General features: G+C 40.6%; 1 protein-coding gene across 7 annotated transcripts in view; it reads right to left on the bottom strand.

The window, feature by feature from the left end:
* The window catches only part of KANK1 (KN motif and ankyrin repeat domains 1), a 187,247-nt gene that overhangs the window by 110,349 nt on the left and 57,577 nt on the right, over positions 1–19,321 (bottom strand). For 5 of the 7 annotated variants that reach the window (XM_061200372.1, XM_061200371.1, XM_061200375.1 and 2 more), the window contains exon 2: positions 9,311–9,435. The exons of the other annotated variants lie outside the window; for them this stretch is intronic. The gene's annotated coding sequence lies outside the window, so the exon portion shown is untranslated. The remainder of the gene's footprint in view (positions 1–9,310; positions 9,436–19,321) is intronic. 7 annotated transcript variants of the gene reach the window in all.

Raw genomic sequence — 19,321 nt, 5'->3', positions numbered from 1 at the left:
ACAACTTAAGATTTTAAAGCGTTTCTGCTTCTCTTTAATCCTTGGCAGGACTGGTTCCCATCATTTCATCAAGAGTTCCTGAAATGAGAACTCTGTGTTAAGGTGGAGGACTTAGAGACTTACAAAGTCAAAAAGAAATCATAACTCCTACATTTTTAATCATCCATCCTCCTGGTGTATGATTTACCCCATAATTCCCACAAGAAAATGAATAAAGTTTTGAAGAACGAGTTATTCCCAATGTAAATCTACAGTCAGCCTCTGTCAATCATGTTAGCCTTTTCCCCTGGTTAGCCGTTCTCCACCTCCTGCCAGAAAACTACACCACTATTTAATTGCTTTGTGACTTCACATTTTATTAAGAGGCAGAAAAACATAAAGAGCTAAAACAAGGAGATAAGCCCATTGCCGTAAATTGTCCCCTTAAGCAATGAAACTTGCCTCTCTAGTGTAATAAGGTGGGCACTGTGAAAAACCCTGACAAGTGCAATTCTGCCTAAGTCCAGAGCTCCCATCACTTACAGAAACCCTTACAGTTCTCTGGACTGCAGTGCCATAGATCAGAACCTGGGGCAGCCAACTGCATGCTTTCAAATGCCAGTGTGAAGGGCACAGCCTGGTGAGTCACTCTGCTCTCTACCCTACTCCACCCCAAATTTATCTTCTGTTCTCATGGACCAAAAAAAGGGGTGGGGGCAGGAGAGAATGAAGAGAGATAAAGTTGTGAAAATTTTCGCAACCTGACAGCATGCCATCTCCCATCCTTTTTCCCTGGAAATCAAACTACTTGTTATATAACCCAGGGAAACGTTTAGCTAAATGTTCACCTTCATGAACTTGGAATAATTTTCCCCTTTCCCACTCTACTGGCTTCCCTTATAAGTCTCCATTTCTTCCTCTGTAGTGAGATAGAAATTATTATCAGATTATATTACATTCCTGAATGTGCCCGAGCCCCTGCTCTCTGGAAGATTACATCCGGTGATTCCCACAAACTAAGTAGGCTTGGTGTTCAAAGCCTTGGGAAAATATCAATGAGTAACTTCTCTAAGATGCTGCCAGCCAGAAAATAAAGGCTTCAAGTGTTTTTAAAGCCCATTGATGTATATAAGAAAGTGGTTTTAAGACATTGTTCAGAAAAAGCATGCAAGTATATGAGTGTACGGGGTGTGTGTGTGTGTGTGTGTGTGTATGTGTGTGTGTGTGTGTAAAGATCTAATATATTTACTAAGGATAAAAAAGGCTGAAAAGGTATACAATAAACTCAGCAGTGGTTATATTAAGGTGTGGGATCAGAAGGTGGGATGCAAGAGTCTTTTTCTTCTGTACACATGTTTTATGGCTTGAATATGTGACAATGGATATGCATTATTTTTGTAATTAATTTTAAAAGCTAAAATATGGAAAAGAATGGTGACTAATCTTTCAAAACCAAAAATCAAAATACATGTGCTGCCAAAGCATTTTCGTCCCTCATCTAAATGCAAGAGACAGTTATGGAAAAGTAATTTAGTCATTGGAAAGTTGAAGTTGCCAGGCTTCAATAGTTCTTTTTTTTAAAGGCAGACACAATATCTAAAACAAGAATGTCAAAATTTCTAGCAGGTTTCACAACATTAGACACTGAGCAAATAGCACAAGTCCCTAAATTGGTAACATTATGTCTTCCTTCCTCTTGGAAGCTAGGCTATGGTAGGTGACCCCAGGAGCATCTTTCCTGATACTGGGCCAGTATTCTCATGAGGAATTTGGCTCAAGTCTATGAACAGTTTCTGCATTTACTTTTTGCAAAAGGACTACCCAAGGAGAGAAAAACAAATGAAAGAAACAGAAAACAACATCAGAGTCCCTAAGGACTGTAGTTTGTGTTGGAGTTCTCTTTAAAAGAATTACAAAAAGTGCAATTGGCTACTCATTAGGGAAAAAATTAATTTTCATTCATATCTCAAGTCATATTTCAAACTAAGTTTCATACAGATGAAATATTTTAAAATGTGAAACAAAGCCATAAAACTACAATTAGAAAATATAGGTAGATTTCTATGCAATCTTGTGGTTAGAGATGTTGCTATTCATTCATTCATTCTGCAAACACTATGTACTAAGCATTACAGACCTGGCTGTGGACCACACAGACACAACCCCTGTCCCTATGGAGTCAGAGGCTAGAGGAGGAAATAGGAAATAGAAAATAAATTAAAAATAATTACATATTGATACATGCTCAAAGGGGGAAAAACCCCAGGATTATGAGACAGAGAATACTAGAGGAAAAGACCAATGCTGAACAGGAAGGCACTCTGTCTGAGGTGAAATTTAAGGTGAAGCCTGAAGAATGAAGACTATGATAACAGCGAACCACTGATGTGCACCCTGTGAAAAGGACAGTTTTCTAAGAGCTGTGCATGAATTAACCCACTTAATCCTCTCAACAAGGTGAGTTAGGTACTATTACGATGATGATTCCCATATTACAGGTGAGGAAGAGGGGAAGTAACTTGCCCAAGGAAGCAGAGCTAGTGAACAGGGAAGCCAGGTGACCCCAAGCAGCCTGCTCCAGAGCACTCTCTCGGGAACTGGCTCTCTGGACGAGGAGTCAGCCATAAGAAAGGTGCATGAGCGCAAGTGTGTGTGTGAAGTGTGTGTGTGTGCACGTGCACGCACAAGACATGTTCCAAGCAAAGGAATAACGCCTGCAGAATCCTGGGAGTAGGAAAGAGGTTGACGGGTTCCATGAATTGAAAGGAGGCCAGTGGGGCTGGAACAAACTGTTCGAGTGTGACAGAGGTGAGGTCAGAGAGCAGGCAAAGATGGATCATGCCGGGCCTTGCAGGCCATGGTAAGGAAAATGCCATGACCAGCTTAGGCAGGGGTGTGCCAAGATGTGATTATACTTGAAAGAGATCATTCTGTTATGTGAAGAACAGACTTCGGGGGAATAATACCAAGGCATTCTTGCTTCGTAATTAGTCTATGTGGAGCCATAGAAAAAAGATTCAACCACCTAAAATTAAATATTTACCTACTTTTAAAAACACTGTACAGGACTTCCCTGGTGGCACAGTGGTTAAGAATCTGCCTGCCAATGAAGGGGACACCAGTTTGAGCCCTGGTCCAGGAAGATCCCACATGCCACGGAGCAGCTAAGCCGGTGTGCCACAACTACTGAGCCTGTGAGCCACAACTACTGAGCCCACGTGCCTAGAGCCTGTGCTCCACAACAAAGAAGAAGCCACCACAATGAGAAGCCCACACACTGCAACGAAGAGTAGCCCCCACTCACCGCAACTAGAGAAAGCCCACGCACAGCAACGAAGATCCAACGCAGCCATAAATACATAAATAAATAAATAAATATTTTAAAAATAAAAACACTGTACGAAATTCAAAGGCAAAGGAGATAAAGATCTATAATATTTTTTATAATAAAGAGAGTTTATAATAAAAACACTCTTGCAAATCAGTAACAAAAGAGCAAACATCCCTTTGGAGAAATGGGCAAAGAACATGAACAGATGGACTTCCCTGGTGGCGCAGCGGTTAAGAATCCGCCTGCCAATGCAGGGGACATGGGTTCGAGCCCTGGTCCGGGAAGATCCCACATGCCGTGGAGCAACTTATCCCGTGTGCCACAACTACTGAGCCTGTGCTCTAGAGCCCACGAGCCACAGCTACTGAGCCCATGAGCCACAACTACTGAAGCCCGCGTGCCTAGAGCCCGTGCTCCGCAACAAGAGAAGCCACCGCAATGAGAAGCCCGCACACCACAATGAAGAGTAGCCCCCACTCACTGCAACTAGAGAAAGCCCACGCGCAGCAACGAAGACCCAACACTGCCAAAAATAAATAAAAATAAAAATAAATAAAATTTTAAAAAAAAGAACATGAACACAATATTCACAAAAGAAGAAATACAAATGCCTTATAAACATATAAGATAAACATATAAGATAAACATATAAGTTCACATAAGTTCATATAAGTTCATATAAATGTTCACCTGTGCATAAAACTGGATAAAGTTTTTTAAATTCTATGATCTAATGTTAAAAAGAGTGTGGGAAAAGAAAACCTTGCATAATATCAGTGGGATTGTAAATTGGTTGTCTTTCAGGTAATATAGATCAGAGACCTTTTTCCTGATTTTATAGTAAGAATAATTAAGAGTAGCCTCAAAATTATAGTTATCCTCATAGGCACTGACACACCTGTCTAGAGGGAGATTTGTTAAGTACATACATTCCTAAAATAGACTCTTTATCTACCTTTAATAACTATGCAGCAATGACACTGACATGGAGAGAAGTTTACAACATACCAACTGAGAAAAGTAGGTTGCATATTTATATTTAAAAATCTTATTTAAGCATATACACATAGAAAAACCTCTGGAAGAATATTAACAGCAGTGATGTAATGGTGGTAGGACTGTGCACTTTCTGTTTTAAAATTTTTTTATTTTCTAATTTTTTATACAAGTTTTAAAGGTTACGCTCTATTTACAGTTATTACAAAATATTGGCTATATTCTCCATGTTGTACAATACATCCTTGTAGCCTACATTACACCCAATAGTTTGTACCTCCCACTCCCCCACCTCGATATTGCCCCTCCTCCCCCAACCAGTAACCACTAGTTTGCTCTCTTTATCTGTGAGTCTGCTTCTTTTTTGTTATATTCACTAGGTTGTTGTATTTTTTTTAGATTCTACATATAAGTGATATAATATAGTATTTATCTTTCTCTGCCTGACTTATTTCACTTAGCATAATGCCCTCCAAATCCATCCATGTTGCTGCAAATGGCAAAATTTCATTCTTTTTTATGACCGAGTAGTATTCCACTGTGTATATATGTCACATCTTCTTTACCCATTCATCTGTTGATGTACACTTAGGTTGCTTCCATATCTTGGCAATTGTAAATAATGCTGCTATGAACATTGGGGTGCAAGTATCTTTTTGAATTTGTGTTTTTGTTTTTTTTTTCCAGATCTATACCCAGGAGTGGAATTGCTGGGTCATATGGTAGTTCTATTTTTAGTTTTTTGAGAAACTTCCATACTGTTCTCCACAGTGGCTGTATCAACTTACATTCCCATCAACAGTGTAAGAGGGTTCCCTTTTTTCCACATCCTCACCAACATTTGTTATTTGTGTTCTTCTTGATGACAGTCATTCTGACAGGTGTGAGGTGACAGCTCACTGTGGTTTTGATCTGCATTTCCCTGATGATTAGCAATGTTGAGCATCTTTTCATGTGCCTGATGGCCAACTGCATTCCTCTTTGGAAAAATGTCTATTCAGTTCCTCTGCCCATTTTTTAATCAGGTTGTTTGTTTTTTTGATGTTGAGTTGTATGAGCTGTTTATATATGCTGGATATTAACCCCTTATAGGTCATAGCATTTGCAAATATTTTCTCCTATTCAGTAAGTTGTCTTTTTGTTTTGTCAATGGTTTCCTTTGCTGTGCAAAAGCTTAAGTTTAATTAGGTCCCATTTGTTCACTTTTGCTTTTATTTCCTTTACTTTAGAAGATGGATCCAAAAAGATACTGCCATGATTTATGTCAAAGAGTGTTCTATGTTTTCCTCTAGGTGTTTTATAGTATCCAATCTTACATTTAGGTCTTTAAGCCATTTTGAGTTTATTTTTTTTTATATGGTGTTAGAGAATACTCTAATTTCATCCTTTTACATGTGGCTGTCCAGTTTTCTCAGCACCACTTATTGAAGAGACTGTCTTTTCTCCATTATATATTCTTGCCTCTTTTGTCATAGATTAATTGACCATAAGTGTGTGGGTTCATTTCTGGGCTCTCTAGGATTGTGCATTTTCAACAGGTCCTTTTATTTTATCTATATATCTTTCATTTATCTACCAGTCAATATACATTACTTTTAATATTAAGCAAAGTATCCAAGCAAAAAAATACCTAGGACATCATAAAATAAAAATATAGAAATGCTAAACTGTCTTGTAAAGGAGGTCATAGATAGAAGACTCAGTGTAGACTGAAGTTGAATCAGAAAATGGTATGGCAGAAAGGGACACTGGGAGGCATTTATCTAGTCTAACCCTTCATTTCACAGATTAAGAAACCATCTAATCTCCCTACTTCACCTTTCTGACTATAAGCACAGTCCTTAACAAAGGTTTCCAGAACCAAAAACTGAACTAGTGCTTCTTCTTTCTCCACTGATTAAAACACCCTACACCAAGGAAAACTGTGGACAAATATTATCACTGCAGTACTTAACTCCTGAGCAAAGGGTACCCCAGGACTAGAGCACAGCCTGATAGCCACTGTGGTATTTGGAAACAAGAGGATTATTGTAGAGTGTGATTTCCTCTCATTCCACAGGCAACTGAGGAATTTACCTTTCCTAATGTCGAGCTGGTGCCTGTCTTACCCTTTGCTCACAAAGAAACATCCTTGTCTGGCAAGTGTACATTCTCAGCACCCGTAGAGCAGGGTTGCTGGGGTCCTAGAATCTGCCAAGTTGGTGCCTACACATTATCTGGGTCCTGTCCCTTGTGCTGCAAAGGTCTTTGGTGGCCCTTTCTATTTCCCTGGCCCACTTCACACCTTGGCTATTCTAAGTAGTTCCTCTTTCTCAAATCAAAAACCCCAAACCCACCACTCTTATTCTCAACGAATACTTTCTTCTTTATTTAAGAGGTATAGTCAGGCCGTAAGTCTTCAGCCCTCTCAAATATTCCTTTCTACCTCCAGGCACCTGAGTCTCTATCCTCCATCTCTTCCTTCCCTCCTCCCTGCTTGCTGCAAGGAAGGAACCCCCCCTCCCTCCAGCTCCTCAGCCAGCCCTATGGGTCCTGCGGTCCTGGCCTCTTCAGTTTTCCCTTCTCTTTCTGATCCCACTCCCTCCCTCTCCCTCTTTCCTTCCCTCCTCCCTCCCCACTGGGTCCCTGCCTTCTTTTCAATATGTCCAAGTTCCTTATCCCAACTCTGCTTCCTCCTCCCAGGCGGCATCCCTCTTTGCTCCTTCCTTTTCTGGTACATTTCTACACCTCGGTAACTACACCTGCACCTCTTCAGTCTATCGTTATATGTCACAAAGTATCAAGAGTAAGGATTTACAGTCGGAAGGCCAAGAGTACAGACTCAGCTCTGTCAGTGACCATTTCCATGACCTCAAGTGAACAAGTCACTTAATTCCTCCAAGTCAGTTTCCTCCTCCGTAAAAAGAGGTTAATGATACCTGCTCCACCTCCCTCACAGTTATGTTGTGAGGATCAAGCGAGATAATGCATGTGAAAGTGCTCTGTGAGCTTATAAAGCTCTTTAACACTTTAGTTATTCCTGTTACTACTCTCCCCTCAGTATCCTGACCTTGCATCATCAACAGAGACAGGGATGGTTATTCGTGACCTTCAGGCTGCTCACACTGTTAACATATAATAACACAATGTCAGCACCTGTAGTTTCTACTGTGAATTACTAATTTGGTAATAATCATATTTAATTTAAAACAATTATAGTTGACCCTTGAACAACGCGGGAGTTAGGGGTGCCAACCCTCCACACAGTCAAAACTCTATAGTCGGCCCTCCATCCATGTCTGGCTTCCTCAGTATCCAGGGTTCCACATCCACAGATTCAACCAGCCACAGATCGTGTAGTACTGTAGTATTTACTACTGAAAAAAATCTGTGCATAAGTGGACCCGCGCAGTTCAAACCCATGTGGTTCAAGGGTCAACTGCATATAAGCTATGGTTTTCTAATTATGTGAGCATGGACTTCTGGAAGACAACAGCAGTAGCCAACAATTACCGAGCACGTACCAGGAGTCATGCACTTGTTCTAGAATACTTTACATCAACTATCACCTAGCACCACCACAGGAAAGGGCTTTATTATTATTTCCATTTTATTGATGGGGAAACTGAGGCAGAACAGTACTGCCATGATTTGAACCCAGGCATCTACCTCTAGAGCCCATGCTCTTATCCACTGTCCTGCAGTTCCTTTAGTGACAAAGTGAGGTCTACAGTGGAGACAGAGAAACCAGTCAGGAGGCTATGGCTCTAGAGGGTTAGAGGCAAGAAGATGGACCTGACCAAGGACACCTGGAATCTTTTAAGAACTCAAACAAAATTATTCAATTGCCAACTACCAATGTCGTTGAAGGCTTAGGGTCATCAGGTACTTCCATATTCTGCTAGTGGGAACATAAACTGGTACAACCTTTCAAGAAGGCAATTACCAGAATGTATCAAACACTGAAGGATACATTCCCACACTGTGGCTGACTCAGCAATGCCACTCGCAGCAATCTGCCCTAGAGAGATAATCATGAATGTGCACAAAAGATGTTATTACAATGTTGTTTGTAAAACTAAATCACGAAAAACAAATAAATGTCCAACAAAAGGAAATGGGGTAGAGAAACCATTGCATACTCACATAAGTGAACACCATATAGTCATGTAAAATGATGCTTCAGGAAAAAAGGTATAAGCACATTGTCAAGGAAAAGCAGTATGTAAAAAAGCCTGTTGGTATGGGCTTTGGCATCTGACTGGTTCAAGTTCTGAGTGGGTTTACCAGCTATGTGAGCATGGGCAAGTTATTTAATTTTTCTGAGCTTCAATTTTCTTGTGTACAGATGGGGATAAGAAAGCACCAACCTCATAGAGTTGTGAGAATTAATAAATTAATGTATGTAAAGGGGTTGGTACAGAGCTGGTACAGAGCCTGGCATGGAGCAAGCATGTGATAAATGTTTCTCATTTGCAAAAATATAGCAAGTTAACACATACGACACACACACCCCATTACAAATATTTGTAAAAACAAATATTATAAATAATGCAGTAAAATTTTAACACTGGTTATCTCCGGAAGTGAAATAACACATTTTTTTCTTTTAAATTCCCTGTATTTTCTAAATTTTCTTTACTTGAATAAAGCCAGCAATATATTAATACTTAAGTATCTTCATTTTTTCAAGTAGACTTAATAATAAATACTGCTTTCAATATATTAAGTTTCTCTAGTACAATCCAGTCTATGCATCTTGTGTTTAAGGAAATGGGGTACTTTTATTGATTTAATCTGAAGAGTAATACATTTCCCCCTTTATTCTTCAAACAGCTTGCTCATATTTCATTATATAAAAGTCTTTTCTGCACTCATATGTTTGAAGATTAAGAGCACTCTGAAGTGATTATTAGAGCACAAAAGGTAGAAGAAAAGAACAGATTAATGTCTCTTAAAAAGCAAAGTTAAAGAAGAAAAGCATGACAACTTCATGATAGTTATATGGAAAAAAGTATACCTTACCTAAGTATGTAAGGCCAGAAATTACTGCAATAAATATCTCAACTCCATGGACAATTTCCTAGTGTGGTCAAAAGACAGAAGTAATTCAATAGCTCAGCAGTCCGTCCAGTATAGTGACAATCATTCTGAAAGAAAAAAAGAGTCTCATTGAGGGAAATGTGATGGGGCAATACTCCTTTCCAACAGAAGAGTGGGAATCAATTACCAGAGACAGCTATGCAGTTTATTATGGTTAAGTCATTCTCCGGTTGGGAGTGGAAGGTGCAGGCCAGAATAAAAAAGAACCTAGGATATCATGCAAACGTGAGTCTCCTTTGTTTTAGGTAAAAGTTACTCATTAGCTCTAGGGTGTCTCACCACCAGTTCAAAGAAAAGGGCTGGTTCCTCACATCCTTTCACCTTCACTTCCATTACTGCTCTCCATGTATCCATCAATATGTACATAAGTCAGCTCATGAATACCATCAATTTTTATATTTGGTATCTTTGTCATTTCAGAATCAGACAAGCCCATAAGAAATACATGGCCTTTCTCTGAAAACTAGCTCCACTGAGGATTTTCTTTGTGACTGGCAGTATCCCTGGATTAAAACTTTGGGATTGTTTTCACGTCATCCTTCTCCATCATTGCCCATTCCAACATCAGTCCACTGTCACTTTCCCTTGAATGTCCGTCCTACTGTTCTCTACTTTTTTTTTCACTCCTATGTCTCCACTAGTACCAAATTCTCTGGTACCCCCACCTGTGTACAACAGCAGCCTCTAACCTGGCCTCTCTCTGCAGAACACTACCCATCCAATTGCTTTCATTCCATTACCTGGGTAACCTTGGATAGTCCCCTATCTCCTGGGTCTCAGTTTTCTTAACTGTAAAATCAAGAACTGATTTCAACGTTCTCCATCCTCATTGTGCTTTGAAGTCAGATGTGTTGAATCCTGGCCCAGTCACTCTAAAAACTCAGACAAATTATATTTCCTCAGAGCTCATTTATTATACATAAAATGCGAATGATATCATCTACCTCTAAGGTTGCTGTAAGAATAAGAACTATGAGATCTTGCACCTGACATACAGCATGTACAACAAATATTAGTCATTCCCACCCCACCATACAGGATACCTCCAACTCCGAAGTTCTTTGTTCTTCTCATCTCCAAATCTAGCATTCTGCTACATCCATATCCACAGTGGTAATACATTTCTCTTCCATTAAACGTAAACGCCTTTGCTGACTTTCAGGCTCTTCCATAATCTGGCTCCACTTTATCTTGTCTTCCTCCGGCTTCCAACAAACACCTTCTGTCTTAGTCAGGTACGTCTTATTATGTTCCAAAGAACACATACTCCTACACCCTGATTTTGCAACTATCATTCCCCGTGCAAGATACAGCTTTTCTTATCCCCTCTGTCAAGGCCTATCTCGAGTTCACAGACTCCGCGATCCCACCTTCCAGATAATTTAACTCTCACACAGTGTCTCAATGGTACTGGCCATTGTTTCGAGTTTACTGAGCTTAGCTCTCCAGCTGGAAAGCAACTATTCTGATTATTTTAAGTTAGTTTGTCATTTTGGCACGGACTACATCAAAGTTTTTACAAACCTGGTATTTTTTGCATCAGCTCTACAAATGCTCTTTGAAATTTATAAGCCTTTGTGCCTTGACCCATGATTCCGTTGTTAACTCCACTATTTTTGTTGTGTGGAGAGGCTCACACAAGGAGCTTATTCCATCATCAATAAGTAGACCATTCATAGACAACCCAGGGGCCTTCTCCTAGAGCGAGAGATGACTTCTAAGTATCTCCAATATCTGTAGATTTTGAGTCAAAGCCAACACATTCTAATCCCAGAAACCATTTTATGACCAAACTCCAAGCAGCAGCAGGAATGACTCACAGTAAGGAAAGACTGGGTGCTAGACTTTTACCTCAAAAAAGATGACGGTTGAACCACTAGGACTAAACAAAGGTTATAAGGGGAGTTAGTTCAAGACACAGTGAAGGTTCAGGGAGATGGAGGAAGAAGAACCAATGAAGGAGACAGAGTGGTTACAGAGGCAGGAGGATAACCGTGGGGGTGGAGAGGCACATCAACCCAAAGAAAGATAAGGGGCTTCAAGCGCTGTGGATGGGAACTAACAAGATGTCACTGGATATAACGATTAGTAAGGAGGTCACTGGTGACCCCTGAGGACAATTTTCCATAGGGTTGGCCCAGGATGCGGACTGCAGGGGATTGAAAGGAAGCCAGGAGGGCAAATGGAGACAAGCAGAAACTTTCCTGTTAAGAATTGTGGTTATCAAGCCAAAGGGTTTATGCTGGTCATTCTCTACCCTGAAGCTTACTTACCAGCCTGATAAAAACTCTCACTATTATTCCCTTGTTCCTTGCCTTTCCATATGCACAGAGCTTGACTACTGAAAATAATTTAATGGAAACCCTTCCAACCTCTCTCTCCTGACACCACCCTTGTGTGCCTGGTTCTGGTTCTCTAAGAGACCTTGCAGAACCATTCAACAGCTATATGCTATCAAGTCTGAACATCTAAATTATATTTTCCTGCTCTAGGTAAATAACATTTATTTAACAAAGAAAAAGAAAATAGACACTGAAATGTATCCGATCAACAGAGCAAAAATCCAGATTCAGGTCAGATACCATATTACTACCTTTGGGTAACCTACATAATAGATCCAAATTGTCAAAAGATAACTTTAAATGCTTTTTCTTCCTTCAAAGTCGTGCTTGTTCTTTACCAAAAGTTTACAACAATCCAATATGAATAAAGAAAAAAATTATAAGCATCATTAGCATTTTTGACTTTTCCTTCTACTTTGGTATGCTTGCATCACACGTTCATAGACATAATAAACAAATATGTAAGCATATGTAATTTTTACTAAAAGTGAATTCTAGGCATTATTTGTAACCTACTTTTCCCATTTATTTTTATTTTGATGGAAGTGTTGTGTCACTTATTAGCCTTCTATGCCTTTATTTTTAATGAATGTACAATAATCAATTTTAATAAACCCCCCTGAAGCATTTAAGTCACTTCCAATTTTTGATTATGCAGATAAAGCTGAGATGGATATCCTCAAACACACCATTAAGTATTTGCTAGGGATAAAGTCATGGGTCAAATGTATGAAAAAAATATGCATTTGATATTGTTGACAGCTTGTCCTAAAGGATGTTTCACCCAATTTGTGCTCTAGTGGTATATGAGTGGTATATAAGTGGTACACTTCTCCATATTCCCTCTAAAACTGGGTGGTATTAATTTTTAAATTATCCTATCTTATAGATTCCAAAAGTTCACTTTTATTAGCATATCTCTGAGGCTGAACTTTTACTTTTCTGCACTTATTGTATATGCCCTTTGTTTTTCTGCTACAGTGTTCATATTATTCATTTGTAGCATCTCTTCATCTATGAAGGATATTATTAACTTGGTACCCTAATAATGCAAAGAAGATGGTATACTAATTGGGAACCTTTGGCTATCAGGAACAAAACCAACCAATTCCAGCCTATTAGAGCCAGAAAGGATCTCTACCACAAGGATACAGAGGCATCCTTATATAAGGATACTATGTATGAACTTTGACATGTGTTGCAAATAGTTCGAATTTTTAATTTTATCTCTAAAATGGAAATACCACTACTTCACTGGTCTACTTCGAGGATTAAAGAAAATACAGGTAAAGTCATGAATGGAAGTAATTATTGTTAAAGCAAGCAAAAACTCAAAAAACAAACAAAAAATGCTGTTTCTTACTAAGGTGCCTTATTCTTTTGATCCTTACAATGAGCCCATTAGGCAGGTGTTATCAGTCCTCTTTTACAGATGAGATGTAATAGGCATGCATAGTTAGTAAAATAACAATTAGATTTTTATTTTACAAATAAGCTCTGCATTGATCCTAAAAAAGGCTTGATAACAGAATTATTCTCAACTGTGTTTTTAGTAACATTTCTTTCTTAAAAGTCATGCCGGGGCCTACGCCAGCCCTTGCACCAACAGTAAACCAGGTTACTAGCTTCTGCACCATCTATTCTTTTTAATTTCACATTAGTGACCTCTCTTCTTCTCCCTCCTCTATGATGTGCCTTTACTATTAAGTGCCATTCTGGCAACAAGATACACATTTCTGTTTAGGAACCAAGACCACTTCATCAGTCACTATTAACTGAACCCCGTGACAGACACTTTAGTTTCTAACATTCCAAACACCCTTAAAGGTGCTTCAGCTGCTTATACGTAGTGATGTCTGTAGTAACAGCATACACCCGAACCTATGCTTTTGTCAGGGGTGAAGCAGCACTGTGCTGTATAAATATTTTATGCACAGCTTGTACTGAAATTCTAGATGAAGAGGCATTCACAGTTCCTACGTAATATGCTGATTGCCCAAGACCACATATTTTTTATTAATGCTTTGTGCAAGCTTTGCCATCTTCTATAGCATTCCCCTTGATTTAATCCTAAATATATACTTCCAAAATGTTTTTATTTTTTAATACATTAGTTGTGCTGTGGCCAAGGCAGCATCCAAAACAATGGCAAAAGGAAGGTAGCTGATCATTGAAACTGGATGCACTCACAATTAGTCTAGTCACTGAGAATTCTGAGGGCAAAAGTGCATGTGTGTGGGCCAGGTAGGTAAGTTTGTCGGCAGGAATATTAGCAGAACTAAATTATCCACTGCCAGAAAAGGGAAAAGGAAATCTTTCCCCCATACTTTTATAAATTCAATAAGATTTATAGAAATGCTTAAGAATTTGAAGGTTACTCTTCTGGAGTAAACAGGTTTACAAAGTGGCTTTGGAAACATCCAAACAACAAATGCCTCAAACTCCTGCCAGTTAGGGGCAGGTACAGCCACCCATAAATCAGCAGCCACGAGGAAGAGGAGGTGATGCCTCAAAGCGGGGCTCTGCCCGCAGGCGACCGCTGCTGGGTGATCGCACAGGAGGCAGAGCCCTGCACATCGCCTGCTGCAGCCAGCGCTTGGAGAGTTACTGGCTAGGAGGCTTCCTCGATGTTTTCTCTCTGGACTCTCCTCACTCACGTGGGGAGAGGGCTCTGGCTTCCCTGCTTCAGGGAGGCTGTGGTTGGGCTTCCTTAAGGAGGAAAGGGTTTGAGAAGAGAGAAACACCCTCCCACCCCCACCCCCCTACATACTAAGAGGAGATTCTTAGAGGAGAGTGAGTGTGAGACTCAGAGAAGCTGAAGGCCATACCTGCTTCCTGGCAGCACCCCCAGATGTGTGCCGGAGCCCCAAGAGAAAGGCCAGATGCTGAGCTTGGTCTCCTGGCTGTGACAAAGCATCCTCCCCAGCCTCAAACATGGCCCAGAAGCAGCAGGGACCAGTGTGAACAGATGACCCAGGGCGCTTTCCTGCCCTCGTGTGACATGTAGTCAGAGTCTGGAACCTTGGCATGACCCCCTGGGAGAGTGGTGTAGGAAAGAGATCCAAGCCTGACCAAGGTTACTTTCCTGCCACCCCAGGGGAGCAGAAGCTTACGGTCAAAACTAATTTGATTCAGGAAAATGCACTATTTCTTGCACTCCTGAGTTTGTGGACTAACAGTCATTCCCAATTCAAATTAACCACTGAGCAAACAAATGAAGGAAGAAGGGTTAAGATCTAGTAACCTACATATTTTTCTGACAAAATTAGTTTCACTTCATTGGCTTCTATTAGTGGGTCAGAATGTCACTCAGAATAAAGAAAGCTTTTAGAGCAGAGATTCATGAGGCTTTTGCGTCATGCAGGCATTTCCCCAGGAACACCCAGCCTCGCTCATCACCACTGCTATTTAAAGGGTCTGCACTAACAGAGACAGGGGTCTCCGGAGGCATCTGAGGCTGATAGCCACAAGGCCTCATGGAGTGGAGTCACTTTGGAAAATTCACCACAATTCATGACCCTGATTCAGTCTGGCCCAACATTTTTCAGGTCTAACATCCAGATTTTCTTGGAGCCAAAGATGATTACTCCCCCAGAGTGGGGCTAATGCATAAACACACAGCAGCATGTTAATGGTATGTGTGTGGGGGGACGGCTTTTGTCCCCTCTATGCAAACTACTCCCTTCTTTGGAATTTTCTGAGCCAGCCACAGGGTCAGAAGTGGGCCTCCCATGCCGCCTCTCAGCGCACACACATCTCGCCCACCATGGCTCACTGGACCACTTAAAGACCTCAGATCCAGGCTGGGCAAATCTGTCCTCCTCTGGGGCTTAGAAATGGGGGCTGAGGAGCGGCCAGCCAGGCTCTGGATGCAGGTGCACCTGGGAACAGCTCTGCAGACAGAGCTGGTCTGCAGCAGAAAGGTGCAGATAAAGCTGAGGGCAGCAGGGCCAACACACCCAGTCTTTCCAATTCCTTGTGCTTTCCTGTTTTTGATTCTAGGTTGTCTCTGAGGATCCTGGATTCTTTGGAGTACTTCAGTATCCTGACAAAATGCTCCTTAAGGGCTTCCCTGGTGGCGCAGTGGTTGAGAATCTGCCTGCCAATGCAGGGGACACGGGCTCGAGCCCTGGTCTGGGAAGATCCCACATGCCGCAGAGCAACTAGGCCCGTGAGCCACAACTACTGAGCCTGCGCGTCTGGAGCCTGTGCTCCGCAACAAGAGAGGCCGCGATAGTGAGAGGCCCGCGCACCGCGATGAAGAGTGGCCCCCGCTTGCCGCAACTAGAGAAAGCCCTCACACAGAAACGAAGACCCAACACAGCCAAAAATAAATAAATAAATAAATTTTTAAAATAAATAAATAAATAAATAATGCTATCATGTAATCAAATGCATAATCATGACTAATTTAACTTAAAAAAAAAAAGTGCTCCTTAAGTTGGTTTTATTCCTTGCAGTCAAAGATTCCCAACTGAATACCATTCTTTCCCTGTTACCATGTTATCAAGCTAATAACGGGGTGTGCTGGGTGAGCGCTGAATCAGCCCACAGGGAAGTAGACCCGGGGTGGGGTGTGGAGCGGGGAAGGACTCCCCCCTGGACTATGTACAGCACAGTCCAGGCCCTCAACTAGAAACAGCTCCCCACTGACTAGACTCTCTCGGCCCTCCATTTCTGTGTGCCTCCCTGCCAAACTTTGCCTCACTGAAACCCATTCTCCTAGGCTTGCAGGCTGAATACTCTACGCTGAATATATTAAAAAATACATATTCAAACCTGTGTATAGTCAATTTCTCCTCCTACTTTCAGCTGCGGACATTTTATTAAATCAAGACATAATAGTAAAACTCCAAGAGTTATGAATGTGCTCTGCTCTCAGTGCCCACCCCTTGCATTTTAAGATATCAAGCCTATGCAAGCCCAAGTAGCTTGGGTCAACATTTCAAATAAAAGTTAAATATGACACATAGGTAGGAGAAAACGGTTGTCAGAATATTATGTTTTCTGACAGAGAACCGGTAGGGTCTAGAATAATTTCTCCCATAAACATGCAAGCACAAGTTCTTGAAATGGTAAAGAATGGTCCTACTTGGCAATGGGTATTTTATTTTCAATTGTCACCCTTGATTTTTCCTTAAGAACTTGCATCAATGTTGTGACAATGTATAAATCTAGCTGTTTATGGATGCATGTTTTTAATCAACAATGAGATATACTCAAACTGTGACACAATCCTAGGGAAAAAAATAAAATAGATATGTATATTAAATTTTTAAAATATTGTATAGAGGGCTCAAGAAAAATACTTGTCTCTTTCAGGATTAATCAATCAGAAATGAAATATCTGACTAACTGCTATCCGTGTAAACTATATCGCTAATATACGTAATTGTTTACCCTCCATTGTTTGGCACAGGCAAAAAAAACCCCAAGAAGTTACTTGAGAGACTGCATATGGAATAAGGAGAATTCGGTCATCCAAAGCAACTTCCTTACTTGGTATCTAGATACATAAAGTAGGAAGAATATTTCCACTTAAAGCAAAGAAAGCAAAAGTTTCGTTTTGTTTTGTTTTTTTTAATGATCAGATCAGAAAGTGATTTCCTCTCTGATGGGGTTACCACTTGGCTCAGTTCCGCCCTTTCAACAGTAAGCCCCAGGATGGAAAGCTCTATACCCTCTAGCACTTCTCTCTCGTCTTTTAGTTCTCTGTGGAGGAAGGGACCACATCTGGGGGTGACCTGGGGATGAGGTGGCAGGAAGTCCCCCCTCACTAGGACTCTGAGCAAGGGAAGGGTGTGTGCGCAGGTAGCCATCAGTAGTCTGCTCTTAGTCAGCTGCTCTGAAGGATGCCATATTATCTTCAGTGTGCCCTTAATCCCAAAGTTTAAATGTGAATCATCTTTACTTTCCCGGAAAATTATAAGAGAAGGTACCATCTTAACAAACCAAACACCTATGCCTCTTGCCTAAAACGAGCGGTTCTCAAATGTTAGCATAAATGGCAATCCCTTTGGGGGCTTATTAAAGTATAGACTGCTGGCTCCACCTCAGAGTTTCTGATTCAGTAGGTCTGGAGCGGGACAGCTGCTGCTGAAATGGGGGATGACAATTTGAGAACCACTGCCTTAAACAAACAGAAGTGAGTTGGAAGGGGACACAAGCTCTTTAGGAGATGACACAACCATGTACAATATCAACAGTTGTTTACCAAGCACCTTACCTTAGATACTGGGAATACAATACTTTACAAGAAAAACAAAGTCCTTCCTCCCCTTCTCCCGACATGCCTGAAGTAAAACAGCTGTTCCAGGAAGAAGCACCAAGTTTAGCAGGAAGCTTTCTATTTCTCAAACACAAACTGCATGCCCTATGAGCCAACACACAGCTCCCAAAATGAAACGGAATATCAACTCTCTCATCAAAGAACCAAAGCAAATGGATGAGACTGAGATTACAACTACAAGATGTTATTAAGTACCAATGAAGTATGAGGAACATCCTAACGGCACACACATGACTGGGGTGAGGACTGAATGCAAGAGACCTCGTGGAAAGCCACCTTCGTGCCTGGCATAGCACAGGAAGCCCAAGTACTAGTTCCTCTTCCATCTCCTGACCTACCTTCTCTCTGTACCTTGAAAAGTCAGGTTCTGAGGGCCTGCTAAGGTCATCTATGCTGGGGCCCCTAGGGAGGCTGCTCCACTGCTTCCTGCCTGAGGTGCATCACCTCAGCAACCCCAAGCATTTAAACTATACAAACAATATGGAAAGACTACATGAAGCCAGTGGTTCTCAAACTTTACAGAGTGCATCGCAAGGAGGGCCTTTTAAAAACACAAAATGCAGGACTCCCACCCCTAGGGATTAATTCACGAGGTCTGCGGTAAACCCTAAAAATTTAAGTATCTAACAAGCTCTCAGATGATGCGAACGATGCTGGTTCAGGATCATACTTTGAGAACCATTTGTTAAACTTATTCCTTGCTATTAACTAGAACACTATCTTACCCAATTAATTTATTATATAAAAACAGAAGTCTCTTCTTACATAAAGGACTAAGAATATAGATTCTGTCATCAATCATGTGACATCTCAGGCAAGTACTGTAGTAACTCGTGCTTTAACTTTCCATATGTAAATTGAGACTACCTACATCCATAGTATTGTAAATCTGATTGAAAGTTATTAATATGTAATTTTAAAGATGTTACCAAGTATCAGCTGTTGCCTTGTCTTTTATAATATAGTTGACTGCTTTAACTGAAATAGTTTGTAACATTTAAGACAAGTATCTGATAACCCACATTCACCAGAAAAGATAGGAGAAATCTTTATCCGTGAAAAAAGATAAAGCCTAGCAAATGTGAGCCTTCTCAAAATTCAGAATACTCTGATAAGATGCTTTTGATTCTTCCTCATGAAAAAAAAATTTTTTTTTCAACCAAGTTCCACTATGTGTATAATGACAGAGCAAATATGCACAGGTTTCAAATTTTTAAAATACATATGTTTAAAAAAAGAGAGTACATTCAATAAAGAATTACAAAATATAAAGGCTCCCTCCTGTCAAGAAAAGGATGGTAC

This window comes from Eubalaena glacialis, chromosome 9 (genome assembly GCF_028564815.1).
Source record: "Eubalaena glacialis isolate mEubGla1 chromosome 9, mEubGla1.1.hap2.+ XY, whole genome shotgun sequence".
NCBI lineage: Eukaryota > Metazoa > Chordata > Mammalia > Artiodactyla > Balaenidae > Eubalaena > Eubalaena glacialis.
This window is presented reverse-complemented; position numbering and strand designations above follow the sequence as displayed.